The sequence below is a fragment of the Rhipicephalus sanguineus genome, chromosome 6, assembly GCF_013339695.2.
Source record: "Rhipicephalus sanguineus isolate Rsan-2018 chromosome 6, BIME_Rsan_1.4, whole genome shotgun sequence".
Classification (NCBI taxonomy): Eukaryota; Metazoa; Arthropoda; class Arachnida; order Ixodida; family Ixodidae; genus Rhipicephalus; species Rhipicephalus sanguineus.
In genome coordinates this window covers 42334536-42350865 of record NC_051181.1, presented here as the reverse complement: position 1 = coordinate 42350865, position 16330 = coordinate 42334536, and the positions used below count along the sequence as shown (strand labels likewise).

The following is a 16330-nucleotide window of genomic DNA, read 5'->3' as shown; positions in this document are numbered from 1 at the left end:
GGCTTAGGTCGGCCATGAATGCAGCGTAAATTTTCGTTATTATATATTATTTATGATACAGTCACGCTCAATATGACTTGCAACACGGGAGAGCGTGGCCTCGCGAATTTAATGATTGCGCACGGCTTCAACTTGCTTCATTTCTGTAATTAATATTATTTTCTTACTTGGGAACATCCCGCAGTGAGAGAATAGCATTTAGTTGTAGAAATAGGGGCTAGTGGAAGGAATGCGAAATCTTTAAACTCGTGAGGCCACACGCTTCCGTGTTGCAACTCATATTGAGCGCGACTGTACATATTCGCAAAAGCAGTCGTATTATTATATATTATATGTGAAAATTATATGTGAATCCACAATGTCAACACGTTCACCAGTTTACGTACACCTCGTGATCGTTTTATTAAAGTTACCAGCCAAATAGCATTTCCTATAGTGTCAGGAGGAACTGTTAAAGCACAGACAGAACATCGCTGCTTTTGCGGTATTCAAACCTTCGCCGTTTCCCGCTTACCGAAGGTTGTTTTCTTTCATTTTTCCTTGCGCAGCGAGCCAGCGGCCGCAACCGGAAGCAGCGTATCGAGAACACGCAGGCCGAGTCTCGTATTCGCGAAAATCTCGGAGGCCATACTTTACGTTTTTGTTGAATCCCATGGGATGGCGCTGCAAATAACTATGCTCACTGTGAATTTTTTTTATTTTACTTCTCATTTTGCGTTAGTTTTTTCTAGCAATACGTAGCAACTGAAGCTAGTTTTAAGAAAGAAAGGAAAACCAATACAGCTATAAAGGGTGACACTACGAATAAAAACCCACCCTCTACAGCTGCGATTCGAACCCGGGCCTTTTGAGTGGGAAGCGGGAATTGTACCCCTGCACCACTTTCGCGGAGCCGCGCGCAACTCTTTAATTGACGACACATATGTAGACTACCGATCGCAGTGCTACAAGCGGATTGACCCTGTTTGGGCTTCACTTTCAATACATTGGTGCTGCGGCCGTTCCGAGCACTCCCCTGTTATAGTACACTCTACTAGTGGACACATCCGTAGGGAGTGCCAGGTGCCACGTTGCACTAATTGCCATCGCTATGGCCATGAGGCAACCCAATGTGCGAAAAGTTACGCAAGCGCCGCCGGTTCCTTGAGGGGCGTGGATACTTCAGGGCACCTTATGGACGAAGCGGATGCAGAAGAAACAGCAGCAGGAGCGGGACGCGAAGCCCCACCCACAGTTAAACCTTCCGAGTCGACCTCAGTAGAAGCGGCGGAGAAAAGCAAGGCATCTACCGAGCAGTGGCCACCGCTGACGGAGACTGCTGATGCGAAGGTCCGCAAAAATAGCGACCACTGCGCTACTCCGGATGACACCGACAAGGACAAGCCCGCGGACATGGACACTTCGGAAGCTTCGACTTCCAGTCCGTCAGCTAAGCGGGCTCATGAGGACACTGGCGAGGCAACAACGAACGACGACGGTGAAGGGCAACCCCCGAGTAAGACGGCCCCCATTCGACGGCCCTCTTATCGACCTCGACCGAATCTGTCCACCAGCAAATCTGTGGCGGCAACTCCGCCACCTGCGCCGACGTAATGCTAACGGTGCCATGGTTCAACGCCCTGGCATGCCCTTTTTTCCTGAGGTAAGCACCAAGTTCCCAGCGTCTCTTTCATATCGCAATGATCTTCCTTGCTAAATCACTACGCATCGCGACTCTTAACTTACGGGGCCTTGCGTCAAAAATAAAGCAGAGCCAGGTGTACCGTTTGGTGAGCGACAATGACCTCGACGTTGTAGCGATACAAGAGACTAAAGTAGATGGTGAAGCAGAGACTGGGAACATGGTGCGGCGTTTCACGTCGGTCTATGATACCGTGCTTAGTCATGCTGTATGAACATCGGCGGGCTGTTGCCTACTGCTGCGCCGTAGCTTGTAATCATTTGTTGTGACGAGCGTTTGATTGTCTATGATTTCCTTCTTGAGAATAAGGAGTGGCGTATTATTTGCGTGTATGCACCCAATAATGTAGAAGAAAGGCGCTCCTTTTTTGTGCATGTTCGCCAATTTTGCGAATGCCACAAACTAGTCATTATTATCGGCGACTTCAACTGCGTACTATCTGCAGCAGATAAAACTAGCAGGAGGAATTTTAATGACGCAAGCACCAAAGTTCTTCGAGAAATAGTGAGTGATTTCTGCATTGAAGACGTAGGAAAATGTTTAGAAGGTGCACGTGCTGTACAAATAACTCGTTACCAAGGATCGAGCAATGCCCGACTAGACAGAGCGTACGTGTCGCTGGATATTTTACCATTTCGTCAGCAGTACCATGTTATGCCGGTTTGTTTCAGTGATCACTGCCTCGTTAAGTTTACTATTGCTAATCGGGCGGAAACGCGAAATAAATTTCAATGGGAGTTATGGAAATTGAATAGCAAGCTGCTCATTGACGAGGTCTTTGTGAAGGAAGCACTTGCAATACTTAAGACACTGAATATGGAAAGTAAATTGCTCATGGGGGAAAGGTGGGAATTCTTTAAAAATCAGATTAAAAGGAAAGCGCTGGAACGATTCAGCGCCGTCGCTAGAGAGGCAAGAGCTCAGGAAAACAGACTGCGTTCGAACCTTCAGATGCTTATCAATCAAGAAACACACAAACCTGGCGAATTCATCGTGGACATCAAGACTTTTGAAACGCAAGCTAGAATTTATCCCCATCGAGCGATACCGCGGTGCTTTAGTTCGAGCAAGAGCTGAGAGGCTGATAAGCGGGGAAACGCCGACGAAAAGAGCGTTGGGTGCGGAAAAGTGGCATGCGCAAAAGAAACAAATAGTAGAAATTGAACGCGAAGGCGTAATCACTACAGAAACTAACGAAATAGTTAAAACGTTTTCTCAGTACTATAGTGCATTGTTCGCTAGAAGCGTGGTTGAGATCGAACTTTTCAAAAGCGAGTTCCTTGCCTTGATAGCACGGCTGGACAACGAAACGAAAGAACTCTTGGTGCAGCCAACCACCGTTGACGAGGGGAACTGCGCGATAGAGAGCATGACATGTGGAAAGTCGCCGGGCCCGGATGGCCTAGGTGCTTCGTTTTATAAAGCTTTCAAGAACGCCCTGTCGCCGATTCTGACCAATATTTACAATGAAGCTTACGAAACAGTTTCTACCCCCGTCCTTCACTACAGCGCACACGATACTAGTACCTAAAACTGACGATCCCGTAAAATTACGTAACGTAGCTGCTTACCGGCCTATCAGCTTAACTAATAGTGATTATAAAATTTTCATGAAAGTTTTAGCTCAAAGACTGCAAACTGTAATAACAGAGACAGTAGGGCCACACCAGACGTGTGGCATCAAAGGACGTTCGATTAAAACGAATACAAGCATCGCCCGTTCTATCCTGGAATGCTGTGACGTGACAATTGCTGGAGTTGCCGTGCTACAGATAGACTTCGAAAAAGCTTTTGATAGGGTTCCCCATGACGTTCTGTTGTGCGTGCTAGACCATGTCAATGTAGGCCATGTTATTAGAGATGGAGTCGCAATGGCGTACAGGTTGTGCACTACGCAGTTAATAGTGAATTAAGTGGTCAGTGAACGTATACCAGTGCGACCATCTCTGCGTCAAGGGTGCCCTCTTTCAGCATTACTTTTTGGTCTGTACGTTGAATCATTTTGCCAGTGCATTATAAAGAGCGAACAGATACGTGGTTTTAAATTACAACATGTAGAGTTGCATTTATTGGCCTACGCCGATGATATTGCCACATTTTGTACAGACTACGACAGCATTCTGCATGTTGTTAAAACGGTCAAGTCCTTTTGTATTGCAAGTGGAAGTGCTGTGAACTGGGGGAAATGTCTCGCGTTCTGGCACGGTCAATGGCCGTCTACCCCAGACACGTTCGCCAACTTAAGCTTTGTTACCACTCCCGTTAAGTATTTGGGAGTGCCGCTGGGCAGTTATATTGACAGTGAACCACATTAGCATGATGAGATCGATAAACTACGAGAAAAAGCCAATAACTGGAACGGATGGAACCTGTCAGTGTTTGCTAGAGCTGCAGTACGTAACTTATTTTTCATAAGTAAACTGTGGTATGTCATGCAAGTGATTCATTGTTCAAGAATGAATGTCCAAAAGATGTCGAAAAGCTCCATCGCATATTCGCAGTGTTTATTTGGGGATACACGTGGGAACGAGCTGGCAGAACAAATCTATTTATGCGAGTCCGCAATGGTGGGATTGCTTTAAGCCATTTGTACTTGCGCCAAGTAGTCAATCGTTTTATGTTCTTAAGGGATGTGGAACACCCCTTCCTGCGGACAATGTGCCAGCTGCGATTAAGTCCGGCCTTACCCGACTTCGTTGTTTCGACAGAACATGTGCACGGTAGCATTCGCGGTTTCCTCAAAGTAGTTATGTCTGCGCGCTTTTTGTTTACTCGTTTTTCGTTGAGCTATTTAAGTGATCTAAGTAGGAAAAAGTTATACAGAGACCTGCGTGAAATGGTGCTGCCTATGCCACTGTATAGAACTCAGTACAGTACAACAAAGGGAAAAGACGTACTCAAGCGTGTAAATAGAATGCCTGTGCTACCTGGTGTGAAAACTTTCTTCTTTCGCTTACACACTGGCACGCTGTCAGGGAAGACATGGATGGCCGAAAGGGGATTTTTTCTACCCTGGGGCGTACAGTGTGAAATATATAAAAGAGATGAAACAATTGATCACGTGTTTTTAGAATGTTAGGATGCAGTGTTTCTGTGGGATATACTGCAGAGAACACTTAAGAAAGATTTTCCACTGCACCCCCAAGGAATCAGGTTTTTGGCAATAAACAGTGAAGGTGGCGTACCCTATGACTTGATTATGCTCTTTGTACTGCACAGTGTCTGGAGATGTCGTGTCGCAGGGCAAAATGTGGATGTTGGAGCAAGATCGGTAAGTGAATACTTTAAGGAAAGCCTTCACAGATTTGTGGAAGAGCAGAAATCTCAGCCCAACGTACCGGAATGGTTGCCGCAGGTAGAATTGTTGTTCATTCAGCGCAATTTTTAGTACCACGTTCTCTAAGACCAGAGAACGTTTTTAACTATTCACCCTTTGTTATATCATTGTATTGTTAACCAATCTCTATGTACTGAAACTGGAAATAAAAAAAGTGGCGCAACGGTAGCGCGTGTGACTCCAGGTCAGAAGGTTGCGTGTTCGAATCACGTCCGGGTCAAAATTGTTTTTTTTTCTTTTATACGAAAATTACGACTACGTCAATAGCCTCAACTCCAATTAAGAGAAGTACCTTTTCGGTATCCCTGGATATACCATCGCTTGGAGTTCATAATAAATCAGCATCGTTCGCGCCTGCCGATCAATGTCCTTTTGGAGAACCCGTCTAGTCTCAAACATAGGCCGTCTGTCGTGACTCGGTGGCAGAACGGTAGCGCGTCTGACTCCAGATCAGAAGGTTGCGTGTTCGAATCACGTCCGGGTCAAAATTGCTTCTTTTGTTCTTTTATACGGAAATTACGACTACGTCTATAGCCTCTACTCCAATTAGGAGAAGTTCCTTTTCGGTATCCCTGGATATACGATCGCTTGGAGTTCATAATAAATCACCATCGTTCGCACCTGCCGATCAATGTCCTTTTGGAGAACCCGGCTAGTCTCAAACATAGGCCGTCTATCGTGACTCGGTGACCATTCTACTTCGGGACGCGCGAGCGAACGGTCGCGGAATGAACGGCTCCGATGGAGCGGCGATAGCGGCCCGTGGCGGCCGCGGTATCAGGATCACCGTCGACGAAGATAAGGACTACGGAATTGTGCTGCCTACTTTGCCTACCGGGCGTATTGTTCAGAACACATTGTTCTTGCACGGAGACGTTTGAGACAGGCCCTACAGGGTCGAGGACTTTCGAGACGCCCTTGTCACTGCTGGTGTGCTCGCCGACGTGTTGGCGTTGGGGGCGTACCAGATTAACCAGGTCTGGGCGGTGACCCTCAACACCGGAGAAGCCACAATGAAACTCGCCGCCTTGAAGGATCTCAAGGTGAAAGAACGTTGGTGTGTCATTTTCGTCCCCAAAGACCAGCAGGTCAAACTTTGCCTGCATTGGCTATTCTACGGTGTGCAGGACGAAGACATCCGGACAGCGTTCGCAGTGTTCGGAAACGTCACCGAGGTGACGCGTGAGCGTTGGCGCGTCTAGGGCATGCGGGAAAAGGGCTCAACCACGAGGAGCGCACTTCTCAAGTTGAAGCCTGGACTCAAGGTGGACGACCCGCCACATCAGGTTAGAGTCGCCGGCGAGTTGGCCCTCGTGGTGGTACCCGGGTGAGCTATGCAGTGCCTGCGCTGCCATGGAACGGGGCACGTTCGTCGTGAATGCAGGGTGCTTTGGTGTTCGAAGTGCCGGCGCTATGGACACGCGGACGCAGACTGCGTCTGTACCTGGGCGTCGGCGACTGGGCAGCCAAAGGCGGATGACAACGAGGTTCTCATGGACGTCGCCGAGGCTGAGGAGGCCGCGAGGGTACGGAAGACGCGAGAAGGCAGACGAGGCCACTGGACACGTCGGCGCTTACCGGCGATGACGCCCCGAATGAGGGTGTGCCGGGGGCCTAGATGCCGTAGGTAACTCGTCAGGGTCTCCGGGGAGCGATACGGTAATAGAGGCCCTGCCTAGAGCGGCGTCAGGAGAAGGCACCAGAAAAGGTGTCGTTCTCCTGAGAAAAGAAAGCAAAGCCAGCTTTATCGACTCTTAACGGAACGTGACATAGACGTCCTAGCGGTGCAGGAAACTAAAGTCGATGGCGAAGAGGAGACCGGCAGCATGGTGCAACGTTTCACGTATCGTTTTTTTTACTGTAGTCAGCCACGCAGCGGGCACATCGGCCGGCTGTATACTATTTGTTAAGAAATCGCCGGGGCTGAAGGTGAACGCCCTTTTTTCGTGTGTGGCTGGCCGATCTGCTGTACTTGGCTTTTCTCTGAAGAACACCGATGGGCGATGAGTAATTCTTTATTTCTTTAAATGAAAAGGAGGAAGACGGTAGGAAAGAGGGGTAGAAGTGCACGAAACTGTCTCTCAATGAGGACACCTTAACCGAAACACTCGCGGGTTATGGGATTGAAAGAGTGAGTGAGGGTAAAGAAGAAAATAGGATAAAGGGGAAAAGAAAAAGGAAGAAAAAAATGAAAAAGAAAAAAAGATTAGAAAGGTTGTAGCTCGCGAAGAGGCAGGAGGAGGGCGCTAGTTCACCGTATCGAGCGACTAGAAAACATGCTCGATCAGGTTCGCGTCCTCAGGGAAGTGGACTAGGGCCTTAAGGGCAGCACGATGGCGATCCTCGTACAGGAAGTCCTGCAGGATCGCACTGGGCAGTCCGAAGAGGCGGTACTCCGAGACGAGCCGCTTCCGTGCGTCGTCAAGTGCAGGGCACTCACAGAACAGATGGTTCACTGTTTCCACCGCACCACAATCGACACAGTTCGGTGCAGCCGCACCGCGGAGACGATATTTGCTCTCCGCGGGCCACACAGAACCGGTTCTCAGAGCTACGAGTCAAACGACGTGGCGGAATGCCTCAGCGGAGTCGCGGCGGAGTGTGCTCGCTTTGCGAGCTCGTCCGCCGCCTCGTTGCCTGCGATGCCGACGTTGGATGGCAGCCACTGCAAGACAACGTCGCAACCACTCTCCTGAAGTGCCAGGAGACTCTGGGCAACGCGCTGTGCAAGTGGTGCGCCGGAGTCCTCCTTCGCGAGCTGGCGCAGGGCTGGTTTAGAGTCGCAGAAAATAACTGCGCTCGTGACAGCCGGCGAGTCGCGAAGGAGATCAGCAGCCAGCTGCAGACCCACCAGTTCGGCTGTGGTGGAAGAAGCACAGTAGCTCAGGCGTCGCTGGAGTTCAGTGCCGAGCTCGGGGGCGACGCAGGCTGCAGCAGCGGAGTGGTCCTGTAGGACAGAGCCCTCGGAGAAGACGTGGATCCTGCCGGCGAAGTCCTCGTGCATCCGTGCTGAGGCTTGCTGCGCGATGGCACAGCGAAGGGTGTTGCGCTTGGAGCCGACACCAGGGAGCTCGAGGGAAACTGGCAGAGGCTCGCGACAATGACGGGCGGGCCAGCGTGCAGGGTGCGTCGGTTCGTCAACCACCACACTGTCGTAGATGTCGAGGATTCGGACGACGCGCGAATTGGGCACTGCACGCAGTCTAGTGAGTAGGGGGTTGGCATCCGCGGCTCGGTGAAGGCGCTCCACGTGGCAGAGGGCGCGCATGTCGGATGTTAATGACGCAGGCCACGCGCGAACTTCCGCAAGTGTTTCTGCCACACGAGAGCTGCGGGGAAGACCGTGGCACATGCGGATCACACGAAGGTAATCCCGCTCCAAGGCGCGCCGCTGCACCTCCCGCACACTGCACAGTGGAATGGTGTAATGCACTCCCGAAAGAGCGATTGCCTCGTAGATGCTGCAAGCATAGGCGGGGGGGGGGGGGGGGCAGCCGTCACCACGGGCGAGGAGTCGGCGCACACAGGTCTCGACACGACGGGCGGCCTGGCGAATGCGCTTCACAGCGGGCAGCCACCGTGGCCGGTTGTCGATCGTGAGCCCGAGGTAGCGCACACAGCTTTGCCAGCCGATCGGCGCACCGTGCAGCTGTAGACACGGGAGATGGCGGCGCGGAGAAGCCCTGGGGTGAACCACGAGCGCCTCAGTCTTCGTTGGAGAGAGCGCCAGGCCGATGCCCTCCAAAAAGGCAGCGACGCGCTCGAGAGCTGTCTGGATGCGTTCTCGCACAGCACTGCACTTGCAAGTTGGGCCCCGCACGTACAGCGAGACGTCGTCGGCATAGATCACCGCGCGCACAGGCAGGTCAGCCGTTTCTGGGAGGCGCTTCACGAGTGGCGCGAGCGCCAGGTTGAACAGAAACGGGCTTAGGACACTTCCCTGTGGTACACCAGAGTGGACGGAGCGCGGCGAGCTTGTCGCTCTCCCCACGCGCGCACAAAACGTCCGGTCAGTCAGGAAGGCTTGCAGATAGTTCAAGAGTCTGCCCTCAACACCGAGTGCGCGCACATCACTGATGATGGACGCGTGGGGGAGCGAGTCGAAAGCCGACTGAACCTCAAGTAGGAGCAGGATTGCCATCTCCCCATAGTGCAGGGCCTGTTCAAGGGTGCTGACGACGGCAACGAGGCAGTCAGCTGTTGCGCGACCAGGTCGAAAGCCACACTGTTCGGACGCAAAGACGCCGCGAGCCGCCGCGAGCCATCGAAGCCGGTGAAGGGCCATTCCCTCTAACGTTTTCCCAGCCACGGCTGTCAGAGAGATGGGCTGATACGATCTGAGTTCACGGGACGGCTTGCCTCGCTTAAGGACCGGCACAACCACAGCAGACTGCCACTGATCCGGAAGGCCTCCACCAGCGAAAACTCAGTTGTATGCCTCTAACAAGAGAGGGAGCTGGGGTGAGTCCAAGTTCTTCAGGAGCTGGTGTGTGATGCCATCCGCACCAGGAGCGCTGCGTGTTCGCTTCCTTTGAATTACCCGCTGCAGCTCGGACAGGGTGAAATCGCTCTCGCAAAGTTAGCGGATGGCAGCCGCAAGAGCAGGTTCGGGTGGCGGGAGGGGTGGGGCTGTGTGGTTTAAGGTGTGAGCAGAATCTGGGCAGCAGCAGGAGGGAGCTCGAAGGATGAGGCGATGAACTCTGCGAGCTCCAACTCCGTAATTCCACGCGCCACCGCGATGGCGAGAACGGGGAAGCGAGACACCTTCGGGTTGAGCATAACTCTCATGATGTGCGAGCCTCGGCGGCGCCTGCGTGGGTCGCGGAGGGAGGAGCACACGCTCGACCAGCGGCGGTCGCGCAGTTGTTGCGCGTGGCGTCGGCGCACAGCGTTCAGTCGGTTGTACTCTGTCCAGGCACCGGGGACTGAATAGCGCAGTGCCCGCCTCTGTGCACGCTGGCGCACTGCGCGGAGGTTGTTACAAAGCAGATGCGGGGGTCTTGGGCCAGCTGTCCCCAAGCGAGTCTTTCCGCTTCTTGGACCCCCCCCTCACTTCGGAGAACGGATTAGACACCTACACCTGCTGTATTTTCCTAGAACTGAGCGCTTCGGCGTCAAGCTGGCAGCTACGCGCGGATCTCTTCCGTGGAACACGTGTTTGCAACGAGCTTGCTTTGGCTAAAGCTGGTGCCTTTGTTCGTAAAAGGATTATCAGTTCCCCGAGGTGGCATTGCCCCCCTCCCCCTTTCATCCAAACTGGTCGGACGTGGAGAGTGAGAGTGCACTGGTCCCTGGCATTTCTATCCTGGGTGCGGTGGCCAATGTGTCGAAGAGACGGACCATCCAAAGGCATGAACGTTTGTGATTGGACGTCTGCTGGTTATGGAGCTTCAAAGGCATGCACGTTTGTGATTGGACATTTCCAATTAAGGAGTTTGCTTATCTAGGAAATGAAGCGTATTTAAGAAGCAGCCGAGCGTCTGCTCGGCACGGATCGATCGGACTAGATGTCGTTCTGATGATCCTGTCCTCTATGATGTAAATAAACGTCTGTTAAGTTTTCCTCAACGCCGGTCTCTCTGCCTCGGCTTCCTGCTGTTCTGGACATCCCTGGGCCTGCGGTACCCTGGGTCCGCATCGGCCAAGGACGCAGCTCGTAACAACTGGTGGCAGCGGTGGGATGAATCCAAATACTCGGTCGTATCAACTGGTGGCAGCGGTGGGATGGATCCAAATACTCGGTCGTATCAACTGGATGGCAGCGACGGGATTCTGCTCACGACAAGTCGCAACAAGCTCGTGCCAGCATCGGGATCGTCTCCGCCGAGATCATGGCTGCAGGGTGTGGTGAGTGCTTGACTTTTCTTCACTGAGATTTTACCAGGCTTTGTCTCGAGTTTTGTACGAAAGGTGGTAATTTTGGGTAACTACTCTACGTTGACCTGTGCATGGGAACGTAGCGTCTTAGTAGTAGTGAAGTTAGCAGCACTTGCAGCAACCATGAATCTGAAGGCACTGAAAAAACCGCTTTTGCTAGAGTTAGCTAAAAGTTTGGGTTTGGATGTTCGAGAACAAATGAGAAAGCCAGAGATTATCGAGGCTACTGAGAACCTTGAGGCAGACGACGACGAGCTCTCAGAGTGTCAGAGCTAATTGAGGAAGAAAAGAATTGAGAGGCTTAGGCGCGAAGCTGAAGAAAAAAATTCGGCAGATCCCACGCACTGTGGGAATCGATGTAATGCGAAGCAGCCAGCAAAGAGCTGCATACATCGCCTTGTTTGTCTTTGAGCCAAATGAAATCATTCATGCCATGGCATCTAGTCCACCATATATCGCATGTTTGCCATGCACGCATGCATGCACAATCTAGTGTACACCATGCCAATGAAACGCATATTCTGGTATATAAATGCATGACCTGTCGTTTATTTTCATCACGCACTCGTGTCATGCCATACCAATTTTGGTATATATCACGTTAACAAAACGGCCGGAAGCGCACCATGACAGTGGCATGTAAATCATACCGTACATGACATGCATAACGTGATTCGCATGTTAAGACCTCTCATTTATGTTCGTCATACAGTCACATCACGCAATACCAATTTTGGTGTATATCAAAGGAGCGAAATGCCGCGAGTGCATCATGAGTAGATCATGTAAATCATGCCATACATGACATGAATGTTATGGTTGTTCATGTTACCACCCTGTCACTAATGTTCATCATAGAGTCTCATCGCGCAATACCAGTTTTAGTGTATATCAAGCTATCGAAACGGCCGCGAATGCACCATGAGCGTGGCATGTAAGTCGTGACATACATGGCGTGCACGTCATAGTTTTCATGTTATCACCTGTTATTCATGTTCTTCATACAGTCACATCGCGCAATACCAATTTTGGTGCATATCAATCTAGCGAAACGGCCACGAGTGCGCCATGAGCATGGCATGTAAATCATGTCGTACATTTCACGCATGTCATGATTACGAGGGTGGTCCGATAAGTACTTAGCCTTCAAAAGAAAAACGAAAATTTTGGAATGGTGTCGATTTACTTCTCTTCATAGTCCCCTTCCAACTCTATACACTTGACCCAGCAATCCTCCAACTTATTGATCCCGTCATAAAAATACTTTTTCTCCTGAGTTGCAAAGTAGGCTTCTGGAGCAGCGATAACTTCTTCATTCGACTCAAATTTTTGTCCGGCGAGTGACTTTTTCAAGTTGGGAAACAAGAAGAAATCACTCGGGGCCAAATCTGGAGAATACGCTGGATGGGACACCACTTCGTAGCCCAGTTCGACCAACTTGACCGTGGCAACGGCGCAAGTGTGGGCTGGCGCGTTGTCATGGTGGAAGAGCACCTTTTTCTTCACCAAATGTGCCCGTTTTTTTCGCAATTCGGCGTGGAATCGGCCCATTAATTCGGCGCAGTAGCGTCCTGTCACCGTTTTGCCCTTCTCAAGGTAGTCGACGAAGATCACACCTTGAGAATCCCAGAAAATGGTGGCCATCACCGTTCCGGAGTCTTCGTCACAGTCTTCGTCTTCTTCGGAGCAGGTTCTCCGGGTGCAGTCCATTGTTTCGACTGTTCTTTGGTCTCTGGTGTGTACCAGTGCATCCATGTTTCGTCGGCGGTCACAAAATGACGAAGGAACTCCTTCGGATTACGCTTAAACAGCTTCAAACACTGCTCTGAAGTGGTCTCACGGACGCGCTTGTTGTCCGGAGTGAGCAAACGCGGCACCCATCTCGCCGACAGCTTTCTCATGCCCAAAATTTCATGCAGGATATGACCCACGCGGTCTTTTGAGATGCCTACTGTCTCAGCTATCTCGCGAACCCTCAGTCGGCGGTGTGCCAATAAGAGGTCGTGGATTTTTGCCACGTTATCGGCCGTGGTATCCGTTTGCGGGGCCCCTGTGCGAGGCTCATCAAAAACCGACGTCCGACCATGTTTAAACTCGTTGAACCAATTTTCGACGGTTGTCATCGAAGGAGAAGACTCACCGTAGACGGCATCCAGTCGCTCTTTGATTTCGCTGCGCTATTTCCCTTCCAAAAACAAGAATCGAATCACCGACTGATATTGCTCTTTTCCCATTGTTAACGGACACACGAAAATCAGCTGCTTCCTCAAGCGGCCAAAACAAAACCGCGAGCCCGATTCGACTGTAGCTTTGCATGTGTCCCTCTAAGAGAGCGTACTCAACGTCAGTATATGTCCCGTGCCATAGCGTCGCGCTCTCGCGGTGAGGCTAAGTACTTATCGGACCACCCTCGTATCATGTACCACCTTTCATTTACGTTCGTCATACAGTGGCGTCGCGCAATACCAATTTTGGTGTATACCAAGCTAGCGATCCGGGAATGCACAATGAGCGCGGCATGTAAATCATGACATACATAACCTGCATGTCATGATTTCCATGTTACCACCTCTCATTTACGTTCGTCATGCAGTCGCGTCGCGCAATACGAATTTTGGTGTATGTCAAGCAAGCGAAACGGCACGAGTGCGTCATAAGCATGACATGTAAATCATGTCGTGCATGTCATGCATGTCATGATTTTCATGTTACCACGTCTCATTTACCTTCGTCATACAGTCGCTTCGCTCAATACCAATTTTGGTGTACATCGAGATAGCGAAGCGGCCGCGAATGCATCATGAGCGTGGCAATTAAGCCATGACATACATGACATGCATGTCATGGTTTTCATCTTACCAACTGTCATTCATGTTCTTCATAGTCACATCGCGCAATACCAATTTTGGTGTATATCAATCTACTGAAACTGCCGCTAGCGCATCATGAGCGTGGCATGTAAATCAGGTCGTACATGACTTGCATGTCATGATTTTCATGCTACCACGTCTCACTTACGTTCGTCACACTGTCGTGTCGCGTAACACCAATTTTGGTGTACATCACGCAAGCGAAACGGACGCGAATGCACCATGAGCGTGGCATGTAAATCATGACATACATGTCATGGATGTTATGGTTTTCATGCTACCACCTGTTATTCATGTTCTTCATAAAATCACATCGCACAGTACCAATTTTGGTGTATATCGATCTAGCGAAACCGCCACGAGTGCGCCATGAGCGTGGCATGTAAATCATGTCATACATGACATGCATATCATGATTTTCATGTTACCACGTGTCAGTTATGTTCGTCATATAGAAATGTCTCGTCATACCAGTTTTCGTATGTATCCCTTCATTTAAACGGCCGCGAACGCCCCGAGACCATGTCATGTAAATCATGCTGCACATGACATGCGCGTCATGATTTGCATGTTAGGACCTGTCATTATCTTCGTCATGAACTCTTGTCACGCCGTACCAATTTTGGTATATCTGAAATTAACGGAACGGCCGCAAGAGCCGAAAGGCCGTGGAATGTAAATCATGCTGTTCATGACATGCGTGTCATGATTTTCATGATATGACCCGTCATTTATGTTCGTGATAAGGCCATGTTATGACACACCAATTTTGGTACACATCCGTTTAACGGAACGGCCAGGAAGCCCAAAGGCCGTGGAATGTAAATCATGCTGTTCATGACAAGCGTGTCATGATTTTCCTGATATGACCCGTCATTTATGTTCGTAATAAGGCCATGTTATGACACACCATTTTTGGTATACATCCGATTAACGAAACGGCCAGGGGAGCACAAAGTCGTAGGCGGCTATAGTCGGTTACAAGCTAAGAATAAAAAGTAAACTCTACCGCTGTCCATTTGTGTTATGCGCGTCCAACTACGGCCGCTCTTTATGATGTACTGGGCAGAATTCACGGAAGATTCACGGTTTACCGATGAACCTCCGCAGCTTCGCCCACTCATCATCATTCACTCCGTGGATATGCTGTGATTTTTTTCATTTCTACATTTTTTATTGTTTATTGTTTTCCTTGCTCTACCTGCACGGAGGACGATGCTAGAAAAGCGCATCGAAGCCTCGTAAATTTTGCCTTGATATCAAAACGTTGACAAATAAACTGTCTTTTGAGAAGCGTATATCCTTTTCCTATTTGTCGTATGGCAACCGATTGGCAGCCTCAGTGTATATATATATATATATATATATATATATATATATAGACACATACATATATATACATGGTAGGGGGGGGGCGGGGCTCTTCCAGTAAAAGTCTGCCCCCCTGCTGTCTGGGGCGACTGGTATGTAATAAATAAATAATAAATTAATTAAAAGCTTGAACGTTCAAAGTCTTAAGTGGTAATGGCAGTGCCAGTGCAAGTTGTCGAGGCGAGAAACAATCCCACGTAAAGCTTTTAGACAACTCCAATTTAGCCGTGTACATTTCCTTGGCGTGAAATTAACGGTAACGCATTCAATGACCCCCACAGTTAAACGCGATGTCTGCTACACATTTTTATTTCGTTGAAACAAGACGTCAAATGAAGCCTTGGCGTTTTCCTCAAACACGATGACAACCATGGCGATTAGAGACGCAAATGCGGTATTAACGGAGACACAAGAGTAGAAATTCACGAAGGCAATCTCAGACCACTTCGCCATACTTCCCTTTGAGTCACAGTTGCCATAGTTACAGCAGACAGTGAAGAAAACTGGCGGCGAAAGTTTCGCAAAATAAATTAGAGACGACTTTGTTAAATGCGATTAATGTCCGTGTTTCGTTCTTTGAAACCATAAAATAACAATTCCTTTATTTTAAGTTTTATGTTAAATCTGGCATTTTTTGTTTTAATACCAAAATAGGTGCTGCTCAGAAACACCACCTTTGAGATGTACATTACTTCTTCGTATAGACTCCGAGATGACCGTGGCGGGGGGTGTGATTTAAATAACAGCTATATTGTTATGCTGACGCTGAACTCCGTGCCTTCACAGTTTATTTTATCTAGCTTTGCTATCTTTATTTCAGTATCAGTGCAGTATTGCAAAATAAGGTTTATATGCGTGAAAATTATTGCCATTGTTTAGGAACTACTTCGTTTGTAGCAATGAGGCATGCAAAATATGAGCAATGCAGCCTGGTGGGCGGACCTTATATTTATAGACTATAGATAGATAGATAGATAGATAGATAGATAGATAGATAGATAGATAGATAGATAGATAGATAGATAGATAGATAGATAGATAGATAGATAGATAGATAGATAGATAGATAGATAGATAGATAGATAGATAGATAGATAGATAGATAGATAGATACGCTCAAAGTCGCAGAAGTTCGCTAAGAAATGCTTCGCATTTAAATGAGAGGCTAAAGCGCGAAAAGCGAGAGGCAGAGGA

General features: G+C 49.4%; 1 non-coding gene across 1 annotated transcript; it reads left to right on the top strand.

Moving 5' to 3' along the window:
• The first annotated feature begins 5431 nt into the window (after window positions 1-5431).
• Window positions 5432-5503, top strand: Trnaw-cca (transfer RNA tryptophan (anticodon CCA)). The gene has a single exon. It is a non-coding gene; the product is annotated as a tRNA-Trp (tRNA).
• The last annotated feature ends 10827 nt before the right edge of the window (window positions 5504-16330 follow it).